This window comes from Archocentrus centrarchus, unplaced genomic scaffold, assembly GCF_007364275.1.
Source record: "Archocentrus centrarchus isolate MPI-CPG fArcCen1 unplaced genomic scaffold, fArcCen1 scaffold_54_ctg1, whole genome shotgun sequence".
Classification (NCBI taxonomy): domain Eukaryota; kingdom Metazoa; phylum Chordata; class Actinopteri; order Cichliformes; family Cichlidae; genus Archocentrus; species Archocentrus centrarchus.
Window position 1 is genome coordinate 1,673,047 of NW_022060276.1, and position 22,010 is coordinate 1,695,056.

Below are 22,010 nucleotides of genomic sequence, written 5' to 3' on the forward strand. Positions count from 1 at the left end.
TAAATTGCACATGCTAAATATTTTAAATGTTTTCTACATTTACGGGTATGAATGTGTGTGTAAGGAGAGAGTGAGCTGTGTGAATAAGATTGTTTTTACTGTATTTTTCGTGCACTGCGAGCGTAACCAAAAACAAATTCCTTGTTTGTGTGAGCGATACTTGGTCAATAAAGCCTGATTCTGGTTCTGATTCTGATTCTGATTTACATTTATTTATTTGGTAGATTTGTTTAAATTAGGGGTGGGACTCGATTAAAAAAATTAATCGAATTAATTACAAGCTTTGTAATTAATTAATCGAAATTAATCGCATTTTAATCGCATTTCAATATTTGACATGAGAAATATTAATTTAAGTTTAGTTGATGAATGAATCAATATACATAAGCTTAAACTTCAAAATGTTGTTTATTTTCCCACCAGTCTACTACACAGACCAACGAAGGGTGGAAGTGCTCCTGTGATAAGCAAACTCCTGAAATTAAAGTTAAGCATCATAACTGGATAGTTTTATTCAACATTAATGTCTCACTTGTTATAGTTGGAAATTAATCATTCTCTCAGCTGTATTCCTTGATGTTGAAATGTGTTATGCTTGTTTTAACAGCTTATTTTGAATTAAAGACTTAAAATTAAACCACAAAAAGGAGAAAAAGTTCGTTCTCCGTTTAACCAGCTGCTTTACACAGCTGTGCTTCGCACTCACGGTTGCTAGGCGACATGAGCTACGCAGAGGTGACGGCAGCTGATATGAAGGCTAGCTGCTCACTTCCGGCCTTTGTGGTGTTCGTGGGCTGCGAAAGACGTGGGCCGGGTCCTTCGCAGGATGCAGCCCCTAATTTGGACATTGTGCGTCGATATAATCTGTATGCGGGAACTCGTGCACTGAGAAACATTCCACGGTGCAAAGTGCGATTAAAATGCGTTAAAATTTTTAACGCGTTAATTTCCCTGTAATTAATTAATCGAAATTAACGCGTTAAAGTCCCACCCCTAGTTTAAAGTTAAGATTATAAGAGAAAAACAGAGAACATTTGAATTTTGAATGTCTGACCAATTTGATATTGAATCCAGCATTAAAGGAAAAAATCTCAGAAGCTAATAATACAAACATCATAATGCCCTTTAGATAAATAAGCTAAATGAAGGTAAATTATTGAGACAAACAGAGTTTATGTCTCAAAAAGAAGGGATATGGACTAGGAGAAAAGTAAAGATTTAACTAATGAAAATCTCTCAGTTTTATTCTAACAGGAGCCTGAACAACAACACCGGGGCTGCAGGAGACTGGATCAGCTACCAATAAAGAGACTGGTGCAGATCGAGGTGTTCAAGCTCATCCTAAGAACAGCCTGACATAAACTCATATAAAAAGGCTCCTGGTGCTTAAGAAGGAGGAGGCCAACCATCTCATGAATAGGTGACCTGAGAGTTCTTGACCGATGATCTTTGTGCACAAGTCTGAGCCCAGGAGGACGGTCATCAACAGGAGATGTCCTCGGCGTGGGGGTTGATAACAACAGGTGCAATCAGTTACAGGGTCTCAGTGAAGAATCAGAGCACATATGACAACTGTTACAGGTACAGACAAACTTATCCAAGAGCTGTTTAAAATTAGAGAACTTTAAAATGATTATTTTTAGATATTTAGAGATTCATCCCATGTTTTGTTTTTTGTTTTCTTGTGTTCTTTTTGTTCCACTCTAGCTCACATAGAAGGTGTGTCAAATCTTAATTTAAAGACAATAATTGGTGTTTTACATTTTCTGATGAGTTTGAGACCAAAATGCAAAAGTTAACTTTACAATTGGATGAAAAAGGAGACACTGAGCTTATAGAAAAAAACACAAACATAAACACTTGCAATGAAGAAGCAGCTTACGCTCACTCATACACTCATACACTCACTCACTCACCCACTCACAGACAGACAGAAACTCATATTAGCTTTTTGCTTAATCTGACATTTAACTGTAGGTGCATTAAATCAGGTTCACTTTTGGTGGATTGAATCCACTTAGTAAGTTAGTAAACTAGTGGTATATGAGAATTGTAAGCTCATTTTTCTCAGGCTGATTAACAAAATAAAAGATTTATAACTAAGAGCCATTGAATAAATACATCCTTAGAATATTTATGGGCATTTTGATGTCCTGTCTTAGTTTGTGTAAATGTAATTATTGACCCACAGGACCTGCAGGTATTTTGTTTAATTGACAGGGAAAAATTGGAACTTCTTTCACTGGACTTTTTCCACAGGTACCTGAGATCATACCTGAGACATTATGCGCCTTTAACAGGAAACTAACCAGGATGACGGCCATAAGTGAACAGCTGATGTCTAAAGAGGTGCAGGAATGCATCTCAGGGACAAGTCCTGTTTACTGTGGTTTGAACATCATGGCTTTGGTGAATATGAGCAGGCTGTGCTGAAGGCTGAAAGAAGGCTGCATATACGGGTGGCTGTAGCTTAGTAGGTAGAGCAGGTCACCTACTGATTGGAAGGTCAGTGGTTCGAATCCTGGCTACTCCAGGCTACATGCCAATGTATCCTTGGCAAGATACTTAACCCTAAGTTGCTCTCCGACCGTTCTGTCGGAGTAAGAATGCGTGTGAATGTTAGTTAATTAAAAAAAAAAAGCACTTAGCTTCGTAAAAATGGAAGTGCTTGTATGAATGGGAGTGAATTAATGGGTGGGTGAATGCACAGGTTGTATAAGTGCTTTGAGTGCTCATACTGAGTAGAAAAGCACTATATAAGAACTAGTCCATTTACCATATATATATATATATATATATATATATATACTGATCAGTGATCATTTCTTTATGTTTGCAGTAAGATTTTCATCAACTGGAACTGGATTTGATCCTGAAGGGATGCAATCCACATTTTTTAATGAATTTGAGGAAAATTATTAGATAGTGACTGTTTCATTTTACTGTTTGTCATGTGGGCCACTTTATATGCAGAATTTACTTTGGACTGATTAAATCTAAATGCTAATCCACTTCACTGAACAACATTGACACATGAAACACTAATGCTTGTTTTCTTTTTGTTTTTCAGGCCATAAGAAAGTATAGAAAGTAGGTACATCATTATAAATATGACATTATTAAACTCTGTCTAATTTTTTGCTAAATTCACAATCACAATAGTGTGAGATTAGTTTTCACAAGAATCCTCTTCTGGCTCTTAACATCAGTACAGTCCTGGCTGACCACCCCAGGTCAGGCTGGTGAAGTTGACCTCAGAAATGTCTGAGGTCAAAAGGGGGATTGTTGGAATATGATATATGCTACATTATTTACTTATGTACATTTACTTCCCTGGGAAATTTGTCTGGAAAATAACTTAACTGATTAAAAATACAGAAGCTTATAATGTTCTGTGTCATCATGAACTTTGTGTTCTGACTGTACAATGAGCCACACTGATAGAGACTACACAATGATAGAAATGGAGACTTCGAGGTCACCCTGTTGTTGAAATTATCTGTTTTCCACATTCTGTTTTGTAAATGATGTAATCAAGACTGATATGCTGTGACTATATGACAACTGTAACTTGGATTAGAAAGCGCCAGTACTTCATGCCATCTCACACGAGTATGGTATGCAGTTCTGACCCGGATTAATCTGTAAACTGTTTGAAAATGGCTTTATTAAGTTTAATATTTGGACTCCTTATTCCATTTGTTTGTATGTCATATTCCTGTTCGAGAAACGAACATGCAGAAACCTAAAGGCTTAAACAGCAAACACACACTCCTATTATTTTAATTCAATTCAATTCAATTCAATTTTTTTTATATAGCGCCAAATCACAACAAACTGTCGCCTCAAGGCGCTTTGTATTGTGGGTAAAGACCCTACAATAATACAGAGAAAACCCAACAGTCAAAACGACCCCCTATGAGCAGCACTTGGCGACAGTGGAAAGGAAAAACTCCCTTTTAACAGGAAGAAACCTCCAGCAGAACCAGGCTCAGGGAGGGGGGGTCATCTGCCGCGACTGGTTGGGCTGAGGGGAGAGAAAGACATGCTGTGGAAGAGAGCCAGAGATTAATATCAATTAATGATTAAATGCAGAGTGGAGTATAAACAAAGTAAATAAGGTGAATGAGAAGAAACAGTGCATTATGTGAACCCCCCAGCAGACTAGGCCTATAGCAGCATAACTAAGGGATGGTTCAGGGTCACCTGATCCAGCCCTAACTATAAGCTTGATCATAAAGGAAAGTTTTAAGCCTAATCTTAAAAATAGAGAGGGTGTCTGTCTCCTGAATCCAAGCTGGGAGCTGGTTCCACAGAAGAGGCGCCTGAAAGCTGAAGGCTCTGCCTCCCATTCTACTCTTAAGTATCCTAGGAACCACAAGTAAGCCAGCAGTCTGAGAGACAAGTGCTCTGTTGGGGTGATATGGTACTATGAGGTCTTTGAGATAAGATGGTGCCTGATTATTCAAGACCTTGTAAGTGAGGAGAAGGATTTTAAATTCTATTCTAGATTTAACAGGGAGCCAATGAAGAGAAGCCAATATGGGAGAAAAATTTTAAATTCCTTTAATACATATAATAATGAAGATAGTGAGTATTGCACTTGGTGATGTTATCTGACCAAGAGAGATCAGCAGAGATGAGGACACCAAGAAACCTGAAGGTGTGGACCCTCTCCACACGCTCGCTGTTGATGTAGAGGGGAGCTGGGTCAGTCCTGTGCTTCCTGAAGTCGATGATGATCTCTTTGGTTTTCATGGTGTTCAGTACCAGGTTGTTCTCTGAACACTAGGCTGTCAACTTCAGGACCTCCTCTCTGTAAGCTGCCTCATCTCCCTTTGAGATGAGTCCGACCACTGTGGTGTCGTCAGCAAATTTGACGATGAGGTTGTTATTGTGGGCCGGACTGCAGTCATGGGTGTAGAGGCAGTACAGGAGGGGGCTCAGCACACAGCCCTGTGGGGAGCCAGTGCTCAGTGTGCGGGTGGAGGAGAGATGGGGGCCAAGTCTCACAGTCTGGGGCCGGTTGGTTAAGAAGTCCTTGATCCAGGAACATGTGAGAGGGGGGAGGCCCAGGGTGTGCAGTTTGGTGGTGAGAATGTCCGGGATGATTGTGTTGAACGCTGAGCTGTAATCCACAAAGAGCATGCGAGCGTAGCTCTGCTGCTGCTCCAAGTGGCTCAACACAGAGTGGAGAGCTACAGCGATGGCGTCCTCTGTGGATCTGTTTGCACGATATGCAAACTGATGGGTGTTTAAAAGTGTGTTTGTGTGTGTGTGTGTGTGTGTGTGTGTGTGTGGGGGGGGGGTCCTTGATGTGCTGGAGAACCAGCCTCTCAAAGCACTTCATGATTACCAGTGTGAGGGCCACAGGGCGGTAATCATTTAGGCTGGTGACAGATGACCTTTTGGGCACGGGGATGATTGTGGCTGTTTTTAGGCAGGGGGGGATGACTGCTTGGGCCAGGGAGAGGTTGAAAATCCTGGTGAGAATCAGGGTGAGCTGGTGGGCACACGCTCTGATCACCTTGCCAGGTACTCCGTCTGGTTCAGCAGCCTTCCTGGGGTTCACTGCCAGGAGCACGCGCCGTACCTCATGCTCCTGGAGTGTGAGTGGGGTGCAGCCTAGTGGGGGGGGGGGCAGGACTGGAGCAGATGGGTGGTCCTGAGGCATCTCAAAGCGAGCAAAGAAACAGTTAAGTTCCTCTGCTAGTGACACACTCAGGTCTCCTGCAGTCACATCACAGCCTCTGAAGTTTGTGATGCTCTGAATGCCCTGCCACACCTCCCGTGTGTTATTGCTGGACAGATGGGACTCTATTCTCCTCCTGTAGTCCGTCTTGGCTTTTTTTTTGTAGAAATTTCTGAGTGAATACCACTGTTAGAATCCATCCATTCTCTTCCACTCACCCTTTTCAGGGTTGCAGGGGGCAACCCTGAAAAGGGTGAACAACATCTAAAACAGTTTGTTGAATTTTCGAATTAGAGTGGATGAGGCTAAGAATCAGGCTTTTGGATCAATTAAAACTCTGTCTCAGTCTTTAGTTGATTAATAAGCAGGAGTGAAAGATTGCTGATTGCTGTCCTTTGCCTGTGCTTCGAGGATTGTGACGTTGACGTGACTCGGGGCTGTTGATTCATTAAAACTAACATATTCATCCTGCTGTAACCAGCTTTCTGTAAGGCAGAATAAATCAGTATAACTCATCTACCAACAGGGACTTAGAAGAGAGGGACCTAATGTTTAATAATCCACATTTAACTGTTGTGGGTTGAGGATGTTAAGTTGTTCTTTGTGAATTTTTATGCATAAATAATTTTTTGCTGTTTTCTTGGTTTGTTTTCAGTGGCGTGGGAGCAGACACAGTCTCTATGGGGATGGGGTTTTGGGGGGGATGACAGAAGGAGAAAACCAGAGAGAGGTGTGTAAGAGTGCAACTCTGCTTCCTGGTCTCAAGTCTGGATAGCCGGGTTTTGGGGACTTTCATAAAACTAACAAGACCAAGTTTTCCCAGAAAGTTTCCCAATTAGCCCACATAATTTTCCGGATATCACTCAGACAGCCCACGATTCAAGGAAAACATGGCTAAACAAGTCACTACTGGTCCAATTTGGTAGGAGACAAGAGAAAACTACAGAGTTCAGCATTTTTTTCAAAGTTATACATGACTCAATATTAATTTTGGTATCTTCTGATGCGACCGGGTGTCATTACTGCTGGGTGACTGTGTTTGTGACAGAAACTCACGTGCATTAAAACCATGACCAAATAAATAACTCTCTAAAATAAGAGAATTTAATGTGAAAGTTGAACAGTTTCCTCAGATATGACAGATTCTTCTCGCCCTTTTGCACATCTTCACAGTTTTCCCAAAGTTTCGTTTTGAGTCAGTTTTTCCAAGATACTTGTAAGATTCCACAAATTTCAGTGTCTGCATATCATTTTAGTGCAACAGTCAAGGAGCCTGTGATTCACAAAGCTGTGGTTTATTTGGCCTAAGCCCAGCTTTTATCAAACATTCATACAGTTTTAGGTGAGCCGTGTGAAATCTGAAGACTGGTAACACTTAAGCCACACATACATGCTGATTATACATGTCTTTGATTTTTACAGTTTCAGTTATTTTGTTAAATGGTACCTTGTGGTAGTTGGGAATTTAGTTTACTTTTGTGAGTAAACTTCTCAGAGTTCTGTAGTCCTCTGCTTGCCCTACTGCAGGGAGTAGTTAGAACATGTGTGAGGGCTAAAGAGGCAGTCATAATGTGTAAGTTAAGCTCCACTGGTGCCCAGCCAGATGACTTGTGCCCAGGGGCACCTGATTAATCAACTGTTAATGCAGCGTCACAGCTTGATTATCACCGGAGGGGGCAGGGCTGTCTGGTGGGAAGGGTGCAGAGAGAATCAGATGGCCTTATGCCACTTGGAGCTTCAGTCAGAGCTTTTAGTGCTAAAGTAGTAGCTGTGGGGCTAAGGTTGGTTTAAAGGCTTAAGGCAGAGCAGAAGTCCTGCTTGAATCAAAGCAGCTACTATCAAACACACACACACACACCTGTGTGTATTACCAAATACAAACAGGCCAGTAAAATAAAAAAGCATGTTTGCTTCTTAACCTTGACTGTCCTTCACCTTGAAGCTACTTGCCCTGAACCATAAACATTGTTATTTGTTAAATCATTAAAAATGCACCAACAGGCACCAGCCACAAACAAGGATAAGACATCCAGTGAACTAATTTGAACAGAGGTCAAGTTTATCCCACAGGGATCTGCCACAGCACACCAGTCAATAAAAGCAGCCACAGCCCTAACTTTAATCCTCAGGTTTCCAAATGTGTAAGGGTAATTTAAAAAAATCATCTCGACATGTTATGAAAGGGACAGTTAACTATCGTCATAATGCACAAGTCCCTGTACAATGTTTTAATGGATAATGGTTATCATACAGTATTTAAATATGTATGCTGTGTGCACGTTTCTGATGGCTCTCTTGTAAAACTACTGCTGCAAACCGTCGGTCTGGGCATTCTGCCGAGCCTCCCAGCGGTTTCTGTGCCTCCATTTCCTTGCTGTTGGTTTTTAAAAATGGCACGCATGATTTAGCAAATATTTAGGAAAATTAAAGGTTAATTTTACACCTGTAACATTAATTTTATAAGTGTGTTTCATTTGGAAAAATACCTGATGTTATGGTCACAAATTGAACAGGCTTTGTAATTATCTCTGAAAAAAATGAGCAGGGTTCTAGCTAGAAAAAATTTGCAGCCTGGTGCTTTTAGTCGGGGGTAGCATTAGCAATCTAATGCTAATTAGCTTGCTAATGTTAAACACTAAATGTCCTCCCTGCTAGCTAATTTAGCGATGGTGAACAGTTAGGCCTGAATTACACTTCTGCCTTGGGTCTTCAGGTCGCCTTGCAAAATCCTTGCAGGATGCATCGACAGGGACTAGAAAGAGAGAGCAGATTTCTCCCATAGTGGCTTCTCTTCATTGGCTCCCTGTTAAATCTAGAATAGAATTTAAAATCCTTCTCCTCACATACAAGGTCTTGAATAATCAGGCCCCATCTTATCTCAAAGACCTCATAGTACCATATCACCCCAACAGAGCACTTCTCTCTCAGACTGCTGGCTTACTTGTGGTTCCTAGGATACTTAAGAGTAGAATGGGAGGCAGAGCCTTCAGCTTTCAGGCCCCTCTTCTGTGGAACGAGCTTCCAGCTTGGATTCAGGAGACAGACACCCTCTCTATTTTTAAGATTAGGCTTAAAACTTTCCTTTAGGATCAAGCTTATAGTTAGGGCTGGATCAGGTGACCCTGAACCCTCCCTTAGTTATGCTGCTATAGACCTAGGCTGCTGGGGGGTTCACATAATGCAGTTTCTTTTCAATCACCTTATTTACTTTGTTTATACTCCACTCTGTATTTAATCATTAATTGTTATTAATCTCTGTCTCTCTCCCCTCAGCAGATGACTGCCCCTCCCTGAGCCTGGTTCTGCTGGAGGTTTCTTCCTGTTAAAGGGAGTTTTTCCTTCCCACTGTCGCCAAGTGCTGCTCATAGGGGGTCGTTCTGACTGTTGGGTTTTCTCAGTATTATTGTAGGGTCTTTACCCACAATACAAAGCACCTTGAGGTTTGTATGGTCTATTTGTTGTGATTTGGCGCTATACAAATGAAATTGAATTGAATTGAATTGAATCAACCTAACTCTAATTCAGGCCTTACTAGATCGATAGAGCAATAATTTTTTTATAAACCAGAAAAGTTACACTAATGCCTCTTTTCCACTAGCCTTATTAAAAATAATTCAGCCTTATTAAAAATAATTCAGCCTAATTACACATAACTTAAATTTACTTACAAGATAAATCCCTCTAAATTACATGTAGTTACGGCCTAAGGGCGGGCCGTAAAAGAAAGCGTTACCTAATATTTATTTATTTATTTTCTTTCTTGGTTTTTTTTTTTTGTTATTTTTCTGCAGATGTGACACAGTTTATAGTTCAGAATGATTTTAGTGGTTTATATATGGTATAGTAAAATTAATCAGGATGTAGAATTTTATTATTACTCTCATTGAGTCATAGTATTCTGTGGGAAACAGAATGTCTGTTTTTTAATGCTGTCACTGTTAAATGTTTGTAGGTTCAAACATTTAAAAAGGAAAGGAGGAGATGCTAGACAAAAAAATAAGAAATATCATGGCAGACTTGGACATGTTGTGGAGAGGCAGGTAATTGGCCAGTAGTTTGATAGTGTTGTACCCTCTTGGGGATCCCTCATGATTTGTTTTGTGTTAGAAGCTCATTTATTTGTGCTGCCTAGGTCTTCATAGAGTGCTCTCTGAAGCTTGAAAAAAGGGCAACTGGACCTCTTTTTTGTTTCTTGAAGATGTTTCATCTCTCATCCGAAAGGCTTCTTCAATTCTCAAACCAAAAGGTGGAGAGACCCAGGTATTTAAACCCCTGTGGGTGTAGTCCCCTGAAGGTGGCGTGACCCTCTATTGTTCATGCGCGTAATCATATGCTCCAAGGTGTGAAAGGAGATGTGGGTCATTATGACTAGTGGTTTCAGGTGAAACCAATTTGGGACTTCGCTCGATTCTATCATGTGACCTATTGAGGTCACCTGAAGAAAGGTGTGAATGGGGGTTGAGGCACCTGGGGAGGGAGCTCAGGACAGCACTGTAAACAGGGGAAAGTTGGTGATGTAATCCACCTCCTCTGTTCAATGATGGTTGTTCACAGGACATGGATGCTTATTTTACTCCTCAAACAATCTGTCTTTCCAATCCAAAATGGTAAATGGACTAGCTCTTATATAGCGCTTTTCTACTCAGTCAGAGCACTCAAAGCGCTTACACAACATGTTTACATTTACCCATGCACTCACATTCATACAAGCACTTCCATGTTTCTACTAAGCTAAGTGCTTTTTAATTAACTAGCATTCACACACATTCATACTCCAACAGGATGGTCGGAGAGCAACTGCAAACATAAAGAAATGATCACTGATCAGTATATATATATATATATATGGTAAATGGACTAGTTCTTATATAGCGCTTTTCTACTCAGTATGAGCACTCAAAGCACTTATACAACCTGTGCATTCACCCACCCATTAATTCACTCCCATTCATACAAGCACTTCCATTTTTACGAAGCTAAGTGCTTTTTTTTTTTAATTAACTAACATTCACACGCATTCTTACTCCGACAGAACGGTCGGAGAGCAACTTAGGGTTAAGTATCTTGCCCAAGGATACATTGGCATGTAGCCTGGAGTAGCCAGGAATCGAACCGCTGACCTTCCGATCAGTAAGTGACCTGCTCTACCTACTGAGCTACAGCCACCCAATGTGAACACTGGTATCCTCAAAGAGTGACCTTTGACCTTCAGATGCAGATGTACAGCTGAGTCTTGTCCTGTCGAGGTGGTTCTTCTGTTGCAGTGTTTCCATTAGTATCTACTCAGCATGGCTCGACTCGACTCTGCACAGTTTGTAGGCATTTCCATTAGGTCCTGGTACCAGGTACTATTTTAGTACCCACTAAAATCGAGACAATCCGAAAATGTGATGCTGAAGAACAGCTTGCTTCTGATTGGCCAGGGGGTGTTGTTACTAGCTGAGTCATGAGAGCGACTCCTTCACCAGAAGGTGATCGCGCCATTTTTAAAACCCATCCATCCTCTTCCACTCATCCTGTTCAGGGTCACAGCTGACAAAGTGCGAGAGGCAGGGTCCCCAGCCTTTCGCTGGGGCAACCTATGGGCAATCTAGAGTGAACAATTAACCAAACCAGTAACTGTGGGAGGAAACCCACGCAGACACAGGGAGAACATGCAAATTCCACACAGAGAGAGGCACGGACCAAGGTGGAATCAAACCCAGGCCTTCTAGATGTTATTCTAGCTGTGAGTCAGCAGTGCTAACCACTACGCCACCATGCTACCCACAGCAAGAAAATGGAGCAACGCAACCCACTGTGAAGCTATGTTGAATGCACAGACCAGCAGTTTGCAGTGGTAGTTTTGCAACATGACAGCCGTCTGAAATGTGCACACAGCATACATATTTTAATACTTAACAATGATAACCTTCATCCATTAAACCATTGTATGGAGGACTTATGCATGATGACGATATTAAACTGGCATTAGCTATCATTAGCTTGCCTCTATCTCATCCATTGTTGTATTGCTTTAAGTCGCATACAGATTACTTCAAGAGACTACTGCCCGCATTCCTATATCAACTCCACCCACACTGATGTGGTACTCGGGGGAGGGGGGGGGGGGGGGGGTGCTAGCGGGTGATATAGCTCCCCCTGGAAAATTCATAGCACCCCCAAGAAAATAACTTGTGTCTGTGTGTGTTGAGAACTGAAAGATCTTTCATAGCAGCCTCAGTAAAATGCTTTGCCCCCCCTTAGCACCTGCAGCTGCCACTGTACTCAGTTGTAATGGAAACAAAACAAGACATTGGTGAGTTGTATCAAGTCGACCCACGCTGAGTAGGTACTAATAGAAAAGAGGCATACATTGTGCCATATGTTTGTGAAGAGGCTGCTTAGTTTCTGCACTGGACAGCAGACACTACATCGCTGATCTTGTGTTTGGGGGGTTTGTCCTTGGGATGAACCAGTTTTTGCCTTAGAGTGTGACTTGGTTTGAAGTTACTGGGATGTCATGCTTGGAGAAAATTCTTCTGAGTTTCTCTGACAAACCTGCCACATCAGGGATGACAATGTTCTTCCTCTTGTCCTCCTTATTCTCTCTAGTTTGTGTTTGACCTTCATTCCTGTGCATCTTGGCTGATCTGATGAAAGCCCAGCTGGGGTAACCGCATGTTTTGCGGGCTTTCTTAACGTGTGTGTTCCTTTTGTTTCCCTTCTGCCTCAGAGGGAATACTTTCTGCCTGGTCCTGATCACCGATGTGGTCAGTGAAGGCTTCTACTACTTCAGTTCTGATTTTGACCCAGGTGTCATACATACCTGTACCAGTGGCTAGGTGCCATTCTTTTGAAAGAACCAAGAGCTTTACTTTCCACGTCCTCCATGTAAAGCTTGGCTACAATGGGTGACACTGGGGAGCCCATGGCCCATCCATGCTTTTGTCTGTAGAATCCAGCATTGTATTTGAAATATGTTGTGGTAAGGCAGAGATCTAAAAGCGCACAAATCTGATGAAGTTGGTTGGTTCTGTGGATTATTTTGTGTTAACAATTTGGCAACAAAACTCAGTACAGAGTAGGATATTCGTCACTCCTGAAAAAAAGTGAGGCCTTTCAAATAAGTCCCATGTGACATAATGTTGGTTCTTTATATGTAATTAGATCTTCTGTTTGCATAGCTCCCCTTTGTGCTGGGTTTATGTGGCTCTTGTAAGTTTAACTGCTGTCTAATCATTTTTTGTATTTTTCAGTTGAGTATTGAAAATAATGTAAATGGTAAATGGACTAGTTCTTATATAGCGCTTTTCTACTCAGTCTGAGCACTCAAAGCACTTATACAACACCGTTCGAATATTATTCAGAAACAGTGACACAGAATGTAGCTAGAGCTACTGAAAAACAATTTCTGACGTTTTAGGAGTAAATAGAAATTGTTAAGCATGTGTACCATTTAGAGTCAGACAAGTTTGAGTTTTTAAAGATTTGTGATAGCTGATGGTTCGCACACAGCTGAATGTTAAAGCTGGCAACTGGCTATATTTTTCCTACTGACAACAAAACCCAAAGCCAACCCTGAACTAACTGTAATATTGTCTATTTCCTGATATTCTCCCGTCTTAATCGTTTGTGCTATTAAGTTCTCTTGTTATTGTTTTGGTCTTTTAATAATTTGACAACATGAAAATCATTAGCCCTGAACCCTAGAACAGAGGAGCCAACTATACTTGTGAACTGGGATCCATTTTCAGTGTATTTATTCTTTGACAATCGTGAAATATTCATGAAGTAATTACAGGATGGAAAATGTCAATTGATATGGTGATTTAAAAAAAGTGTTTCTCTCATTGGAAGCAGGCCGCAGACCAGTTTGGTAATGTTTTATTGGTTAATTGGTTTTTCAAAGAACCAAAGTCATGCGATTTGAGTTTACTAAACTACACTGTGTGGAAATTTTTGATCTAAGTAAGCTGAGCAATCCCATAAAACAAAATCCAGTGGTTACTGTACTTATTTAAGCCAGGTAATCGAAACTGAAAGTAAAGGTTATTTGGACTTAAATACACTAAAGTAACAGAGGGCCAACAGTTAAGTTATATAAGGTTAAGTCAGGATAATGAAATATCTTTGTGTTAATCAACAGTTTGCAACCACAGCCCACCTGTGCCTGCAAACTGTGAGAACAGTTCAAACTCACCTGTCGTACCACCTTGTGGAAACCAGACTTAAACCCCACAAATTCATATGTTATTCTCAGTGTTAAAGACCTCAAACCTTTTCTAGCTCAACCTACACTTGAGTCTTTCTGTCAAAGACAAACATTTGGGTGTAGTGTTATGTTCAGGAGTGTAGAACGTGTTTACATCTTCTGTTGAACTGATCAGAGGCTTTTTTTGCCAGCAGTTTGCCAGTTTTATTGTCAAATTCAAAATGTTTTTTATGTGGTTTAAGAAGATTTTGTTCAGTGTTGTTATTCAGAAGACAGTTATGGGCATATTTGTTATGGGCATAATCTTCTCCTCCTTTTCCCAGAGGGACAGGTCCTTTCTGTCACATTTCTGTTTTGTAGCTTCATCCACAAATGAGCATAACTGATGGACCATCAGGTCACAACTGCACAAACTACCTGAATGCAGGAAGTCAGTCAGCAAGTGGCCTGCTCATTAAATTAGTGTCGTTACTACTGCACAAATGTGAAGAGGTGGAATAGTTTCTTCTTTCTTTTAGGACACTGGCATGCAAAAAAAAAGTTTTATCACAAATGTAGGAAAGCTTGGGGGCCCCCTGGTGGTCTCGGGCCCTATGCAGCTGCATGTGTTGCCTATGCCTCGGTCTGGCTCTGGTCATTGGTATAAGTTTTATGTGAGTGTGTGTGTGTGTGTGTGTGTGTGTGTGGGGGGGGGGGGGGGGGGGGGGGTCACCTTTCAAAGGCTTTGCATTTGGTACTGTCTTTAAACCGTGAAAAGAAAAAAATTAGCTAATTTAATAAAATTACACTGTTACTGCACTGTTTGGACTGAATCTAAGGCAAGGTTTATTACACTGATAACTTGGGGTGGTTGTGGCTCAGGAGGTACAGCAAATCACTTACCGATCGGAAGGTTGGCGGGTCGGTTCCTGGCTGCTCCGGGGTGCATGCCCTGCAAGATACTGAACCCCAAGTTGCTCTCTGACAGAAGCGTCAGAGTATGAATGTTAGACAGTAAGCACTTAGCTTAGTTAATCATGGAAGTGCTTGTATGAATGGGGTAAATGTAAACATGTTGTATAAGCGCTTCGAGTGCTCAGACAGAGTAGAAAAGCGCTGTATAAGAACTAGTCCATTTATATTAAATCATTAATTCTATTAGGCTAACTGTTAGGGTTGGAAGGGTGGCTGGCCTCTCTCTTAGGGTGAGGAATGTGGCCATTCAGGGGGGGCTCAGAGTAGAGCTGCTTCTCCTCCACATTGAAAGCAGCCAGTTGAGGTGGCTCGGGCATCTGATAGGATGCCTCTTGGGTGAGGTGTTCTAGGCATGCCCCACCGGGAGGAGGCCCCGGGGTAGACCCAGGACACGCTGGAGAGATTATATCTCTCGGCTGGCCTGGGAACACCTTGGGGTCCCTCCGGATGAGCTGGTGGAGGTGGCTGGGAGAGGGAAGTCTGGGCTTCTCTGCTTGAACTCTCCCCTTGTCATTGTTCCCTCCCCTGCTCTTTGTGCCTGCCAGTGAAAAGTCTCCTATACAAAAAGCTGCTGATGAGCCAGACTGCTAAACCAAATTCATCCACAGCCTCATCCTCTGCTTGTAGAAGACTTGAAGACAGAACTGAGCAAATGTATCTAAATTAACTGGGAATTAGCATGAGTCCTAAAATTGTGCAGACAGTTTCTGTGAAAATCTAGAAATGGTACTTATTTTATCCAGTTAAGTTACCCAAAACCAACACACGCTGCTTAAAGCTTGATCAATTACAAAACAAGGCTCACAACCTCTTAATACTACATTATGTAGTGATGACACATGTTAAATCTTCTCCTATAGTACTCTACTAATGATGGCACCACACAGTTGCAGATTTCACCAGCAACCAGGCCACGTTCAAAGTCATTTACATCACCTTTCTTCCCCATTGTGATGTTCATGTTGAACTTCAGCAGGTTGTTTTGAGCATGTCTACTTGCCTAAATGCAGTCAGTTGCTACCATGACTTCATATTTACATTAAAAAGCAGTTGAATGGGTGTACCTAACAAAGTGGTTAATGAGACTATTTTTAATACAAAGTGTCACCAACAGGAAATGCAGTTTCACTACCATGTAATATGCTGTACTGTTCCTAACACTGCTGTTAATCCAAGGTGCCAGTTGTAAAAAAAGAATCTTCTGATTTTTGACCAAGTTGGATCAAGTCTGATATAAACTATTTTATCATCTGTGATGATCCTAACCCTAAGCTATCAGAATATTTCATTTCCTGAGTTTGTGAAAGTAAAAACTTATTTAAACTGGTCCAAAAAAGTCTCCAAACACATGGTTTGGAGTTGATGATGGAAATCCATTGACATTTATTAGGTACTGTACAGTCTAAACACTGCAAATCACATTTAACCATACATTCATCCATGGTTAATTCCATATGCTTTATTTATTTATTTCATTTACACATGGGCGGAGGTAGACCAGGTTGTCTGAGTTGTCTACTACTACCAGTCTGCATGTCAGAGTGAACCCTTAAATTGCCGCCACTGCATCCATGAGGGTGTGCGTGTGCATGTGACAAATAGCCCTTAAAAGCATAGAATAAAGTGCAGAATGTGTTTGATGGGTGAATGCTGCTCATAGGTTTTGAATGCTCAGAGTAGAAAACTGCTTTAAGAGTAACAGTTCATTTATTTTAGTCTTTAGCTCATGTCCACTGTCATTCTAGAATCACCAGTTACCCTAACATGCAAGTCTTTGGACTGTGGGGTGATGCTCGGGTGACTGGAGGAAACTCATCTAGGCCCCAGCTGACAACTGGACTCAAACCAGGAACTTTCTTGCTATGAAACTGTGCTAATCAGTGAACCACCGTGCTGCCCAAACAACTGATATTTTAGAGGTTTGGTAATAATAATTTCAAACCTGTTGAAGGCAGATCTGAGTAGCACTTATAATCTTAACACCAGTGTGATTACTGACGTGTTGGTAATCTCTTTTTACTATATAAATATTATGGCATGCAAAGGCTTGTCCTAATAGTGAAACCTTTGTAACCATCAGTGATTCTGGAGCTGACAAAGAGCAGACTGGGACAGAACTCCCCCTTAGATCAACTCTCACCACAAACACATCGGGAAAGCACAATGGGACATGAAAAAGTAATCAGTTCTGCCAAGCTCTGACAAATGGCTCATCTACAAACACACGAGTAACAAGTTAAAAAACGAGGATAGATTCTAAGAGCAGACAAAGGTGATGAAAATGATTTCATGACAGCTAGTATAAATATTATATAAAAGGAAAAAGGGGCAGTGCGGTGGTTAGCACTGCTGCCTCACAGTTAGAATACCATCTGGAAAGCCTGGGTTCGATTCCACCTTGACCCAGGCCCCTCCCTCTCTCTCTGTGGGGAGCTTGCATGTTCTCCCCGAGTCTGCGTCGGTTTTCCCCGGATACTCCGGTTTCCTCCCACAGTCCAAAGAAATGCAGTTACTGGGGTTAGGTTAATTGGCGACTCTAAATTGTCCATAGTGTGAGTGAGAGCATGAATGTGTGTCAGCCCTGCCACAGGCTGGCGACCTGTTCAGGGTGTACCCTACCTCTCGCCCTATGTCAGTTGGGATAGGCTCCAGCCCCCCTGCGACCCTGAACAGGATGAGCAGAAGTGAATGGATGTATGGATGGGTGGATAGTATTCAAAAGGTGAATAATCTCTCTAAAGGCACTATTATAGCTTGACTTTTGCCACCTGCTCTTTTCCTTAGCGTGTTACTGTGTTATAGTTTCAGAATAAATACAAGTGTGGGCATTTTAGTTTAATTTGATATTTAGCTTTATTAAATAATTCCAGTTTAAGGCAGTGTAGTTTCTTCAGTCTTTTGTCACAATTCTGTGACAGATTTAGTTTCCACATCTTATTTATTTTCAAATGAAATATATTTTGACCTAATTTTCATCTCTGAGTTATTTCTATTTCCTGCTACAAGTGAGTGACAACTTTTCCATGTTTGAAAACTCATATAAGTATGTTTTACTCACTTTTCCAACATACTGTGGTTCAGATCCCATGTACTCCTCCAGGACAAAGAACTGGTTCCACACCCATCCTCTTTTAATTCGGTGACTCCTCCACCTCCCGTGCCTCCGCCACCTCATCTTGCCCTCTAACCTCCTAACTTCCCCCAAAGATGGCCTCACACTCAGATTCTTTGCCCCTCCCCCAGGCGAGGTGATGGCGCTGTGGAGCGAAGTCTGCAAAGGGATTTGTGAGGTGTGGTCCAGTAACACAAAGGATCCCACCAGAAATATAGTGACATATTCTCTTGTTATCATCTGGGAGTGAGTTGTTAAAGGTTTGAAAAAAGAAGCAGGTTATTTTGAGGTAGAAAATGGACATCCAAAGCTGTGCTGATGAGCATTGGACAAAATGTTTAAATTCCAGTGTATTCTCAGATAGTGATCAAAAAATTGGTTAATATCCTCTCCTTGCTGAAGTGAGCAAATTGCTGAAGCTCAGTGTGGACTGATAGAGTCCATCAAAATGCTTGGGTTTGGTGCTGTCTGTGACATGAAGCTTGACTTGCCAACTTGTCCTCACTTCCAGCAGAGACACCTGGAGGAAAAGGTTCAGATAATAGTGTTAACTGTGCAATATCAGCTTTTTTATTATATTGTGTGCTTGCTCATTTGCCACTTTTAACACTTTTACAGTTGAACAAAACAGTTTATGTCAAAACTACTATTAAATGTTTTTTTGTTACTATGCCAAATACAATAGCAATATGAGGGAAAACTACCACAAAGAAAATAAATTGCAGTTCTAACAAACACTGGAAACTTTTGGAGCGTGTAGGATAATTCTCAGTGTTTTGAAAGTTATTTATCAAAATTTTTCACGCTGAGGAGAATGAAGTCATGAAGTCTAAAACCTGAATACCCAAGGCTGAAGCAAGGAAGCGTCCCCATAGAGTCGGTGCCTGCTCCCAGACCACCAAAAAACAAAGCTAAAATCAGCAAAACACTATTTAAGCATAAAAATTCAAAAACAATAAATAATACAGCTTCATCAACTGCACCAAAAAATAAAACAATTAAATGTGGATTGTTAAACATTAGGTCTCTCTCTTCCAAGTCCCTATTAGTAAATGATTTAATAATTGATCAATGTATTGATTTATTCTGCCTTACAGAAACCTGGTTACAGCAGGATGAATATGTTAGTTTAAATGAATCAACACCCCCGAGTCACAGTAACTGTCAGAATGCTCGAAGCACAGGTCGAGGAGGAGGATTAGCTGCAATCTTCAATTCCAGCTTATTAATTAATCAGAGACCCAGACAAAGTTTTCATTCTTTTGAAAGCCTGACTCTTAGTCTTGTCCATCCTAATTGGGAAAATCAAAAACCTGTTTTATTTGTTATTATCTATCGTCCACCTGGTCCCTACTCAGAGTTTCTGTCTGATTTCTCAGACTTTTTATCTGATTTAGTGCTCAGTTCAGATAAAATCATTATAGTGGGTGATTTTAACATCCATGTAGATGCTGAGAATGACAGCCTCAACACTGCATTTAATCTATTGTTAGATTCAATTGGCTTCTCTCAAAATGTAAAGGAGCCCACCCACCACTTTAATCATACTCTGGATCTTGTCCTGACATATGGCATAGAAACTGAAGACTTAACAGTATTCCCTGAAAGCCCCCTCCTGTCTGATCATTTCTTAGTAACATTTACATTTACTTTAATGGATTACACAGCAGTGGGGAATAAGTTTTATTACAGTAGAAGTCTTTCTGAAAGTGCTGTAACTAAGTTTAAGGATCTAATTCCTTCATTGTTATGCTCTTCAGTGCCAACACAGTGCAGAGCAGCTACCTAAACTCTGCTCCCAGTGAGGTCGATTATCTCGTCAATAGTTTTACATCCTCACTGCGTACGACTTTGGATACTGTGGCTCCTCTGAAAAGGAAAGCTTCAAATCAGAAGTGCCTGACTCCGTGGTATAATTCACAAATGCACAGCTTAAAGCAGATAACCCGAAAGCTGGAGAGGGAATGGCGTCTCACTAAATTAGAAGATGCTCATTTAGCCTGGAAAAAGAGTTTGTTGCTCTATAAAAAAGCCCTCCGTAAAGCTAGGACATCTTACTACTCATCATTAATTGAAGAAAATAAGAACAACCCCAGGTTTGTTTTCAGCACTGTAGCCAGGCTGACAAAGAGTCAGAGCTCTGTAGAGCCGAGTATTCCTTTCACGTTAACTAGTAGTGACTTCATGGAAGTCCGGATGCAGTATGAGCGCTGTATGTACACAAAATAGAGCGACAGCAAAGTTTTCAGCTTTCCGGCGTTGTGTTAAAAAATGATTTCTGTTTTTTTTTTTTTTTTTTTTTTTTATGTTTTTTCTTTTCTTATATCAGTAAATATACTGGTGCACACGATTTATGAAGAAATGACTTGTTCTTACCCTCATTAATAATGGATATATTGTAGCCTCTGTTATGATGTTGAAGAAGATGGCGAGAGATTGCCAGCAAAAGTTGCCCTTTTATTAAAAATTCAGTGGTTGCCATGTGCCGCAACCACACCAACAACAACAACAAAACAGGACTCCAGCTCTGACTCTCACTCTCTCCCTCTGTGTGCACACTCAAGTACCAACAAAACGGTGGGAAATCGCAGAACATCTGCACAGAACCAGCTAACTTTAACAGAAGACCGGCTATTCAGATGAGAAATCGCTCCACTGTGTACAGTGTGGGGGCGTGTACATTTTGCGAACATGCAGTGCAGTACACATTCACATTAAAATTCTAATCAGTTTGCTGAACTCTATAAATTCTAATATATAGGTATATCTGTTCATTACAGGGTGTACCCTGCCTCTCGCCCTATGACAGCTGGCATAGGCTCCAGCCCTCCCACGATCCTGAAAAGGATAAACAGAAGAGAATGGATGGATGGATTTTTATTAGTGCAACAACACAATGGTTTAATAGGTAGGAAAGAGTGTATTTGATCCTAAGATCTACAGAATTTTTCAACACCAGGACGTGTTTTTACAGAACCCCGCAAGGCACATGGGAGGAAAAAAGAGAGAGATGCAAACACACTCAGCTTGAGCTTTAAATTTAAGAATATATTTGATATAGATAAATAGGTATGTCCTCCATCACTGATTGGCGGGACAGCGCTTTGTGTATTTGTGGCGATCAGTGAAGTGGTGATGTGCGAGAGCGAGACAGTCAGTAGGTTCGTTCCTTCGATTTCAATCCAGTTTTTAAGTGATGACATAGAATTTCATTTCCAGGTCCAAACTGTCACCTGATCAATATGCCGCAATGCTGCGTCCCTGGTTGTTTTAACGATCCGACTCACACACTCAGCTGTCATTTTACCAGTGAGAAAGAGAAGTTGATAAGGTATGTTACAATCATCTTTAATAGTGAACAGTCATTGGTTATGCCATTGCTGTTGATTTAGGAGCATTTGGACCCGGAAATGACGTCAGACTTAAAGATCTTTATTAAGGGGGCAATTATTTCTACAGCCAGTAGTACAATACAGATAAAAAAATTAAATGTATATAATGTAAAGGGGTGGCTGTAGCTCAGTAGGTAGAGCAGGTCACCTACTGATCGGAAGGTCAGCGGTTCGATTCCTGGCTACTCCAGGCTACATGCCAATGTATCCTTGGGCAAGATACTTAACCTCAAGTTGCTCTCCGACCATCCTGTCGGAGTATGAATGTGTATGAATGTTAGTTAATTAAAAGCACTTAGCTTAGTTTAAACATGGAAGTGCTTGTATGAATGTGAGTGCATGGGTAAATGTAAACATGCTGTGTAAGCGCTTTGAGTGCTCTGACTGAGTAGAAAAGCGCTATATAAGAGCTAGTCCATTTACCATAAAACATACATAAAAAATACATAGAATCGCAACAAATCATTTAAAAGCTTAACCGCTGCCGGGACAAAAGATTCCCTCAACCTGCATCTTGGCACCTGATATCTGCATCCAGAGGGAAGCAGCTTAAACTCCTGCTGCAGTGGGTGGTCTGGGTCTGCTAGGAGCCATCTGGCCTTTTTCACTGACCTCACCTTTTCTAAGTCAGTGAGGTTACTGAAGGCTGTGCCAGCAGTTTTTCTA

The 22,010-nt window shown here is 41.2% G+C and overlaps 1 pseudogene; it reads right to left on the reverse strand.

Moving 5' to 3' along the window:
- The window catches only part of LOC115777480 (cadherin-12-like), a 98,957-nt pseudogene extending 80,662 nt beyond the window's left edge, over positions 1-18,295 (reverse strand).
- Between the last annotated feature and the right edge of the window lie 3,715 nt (positions 18,296-22,010).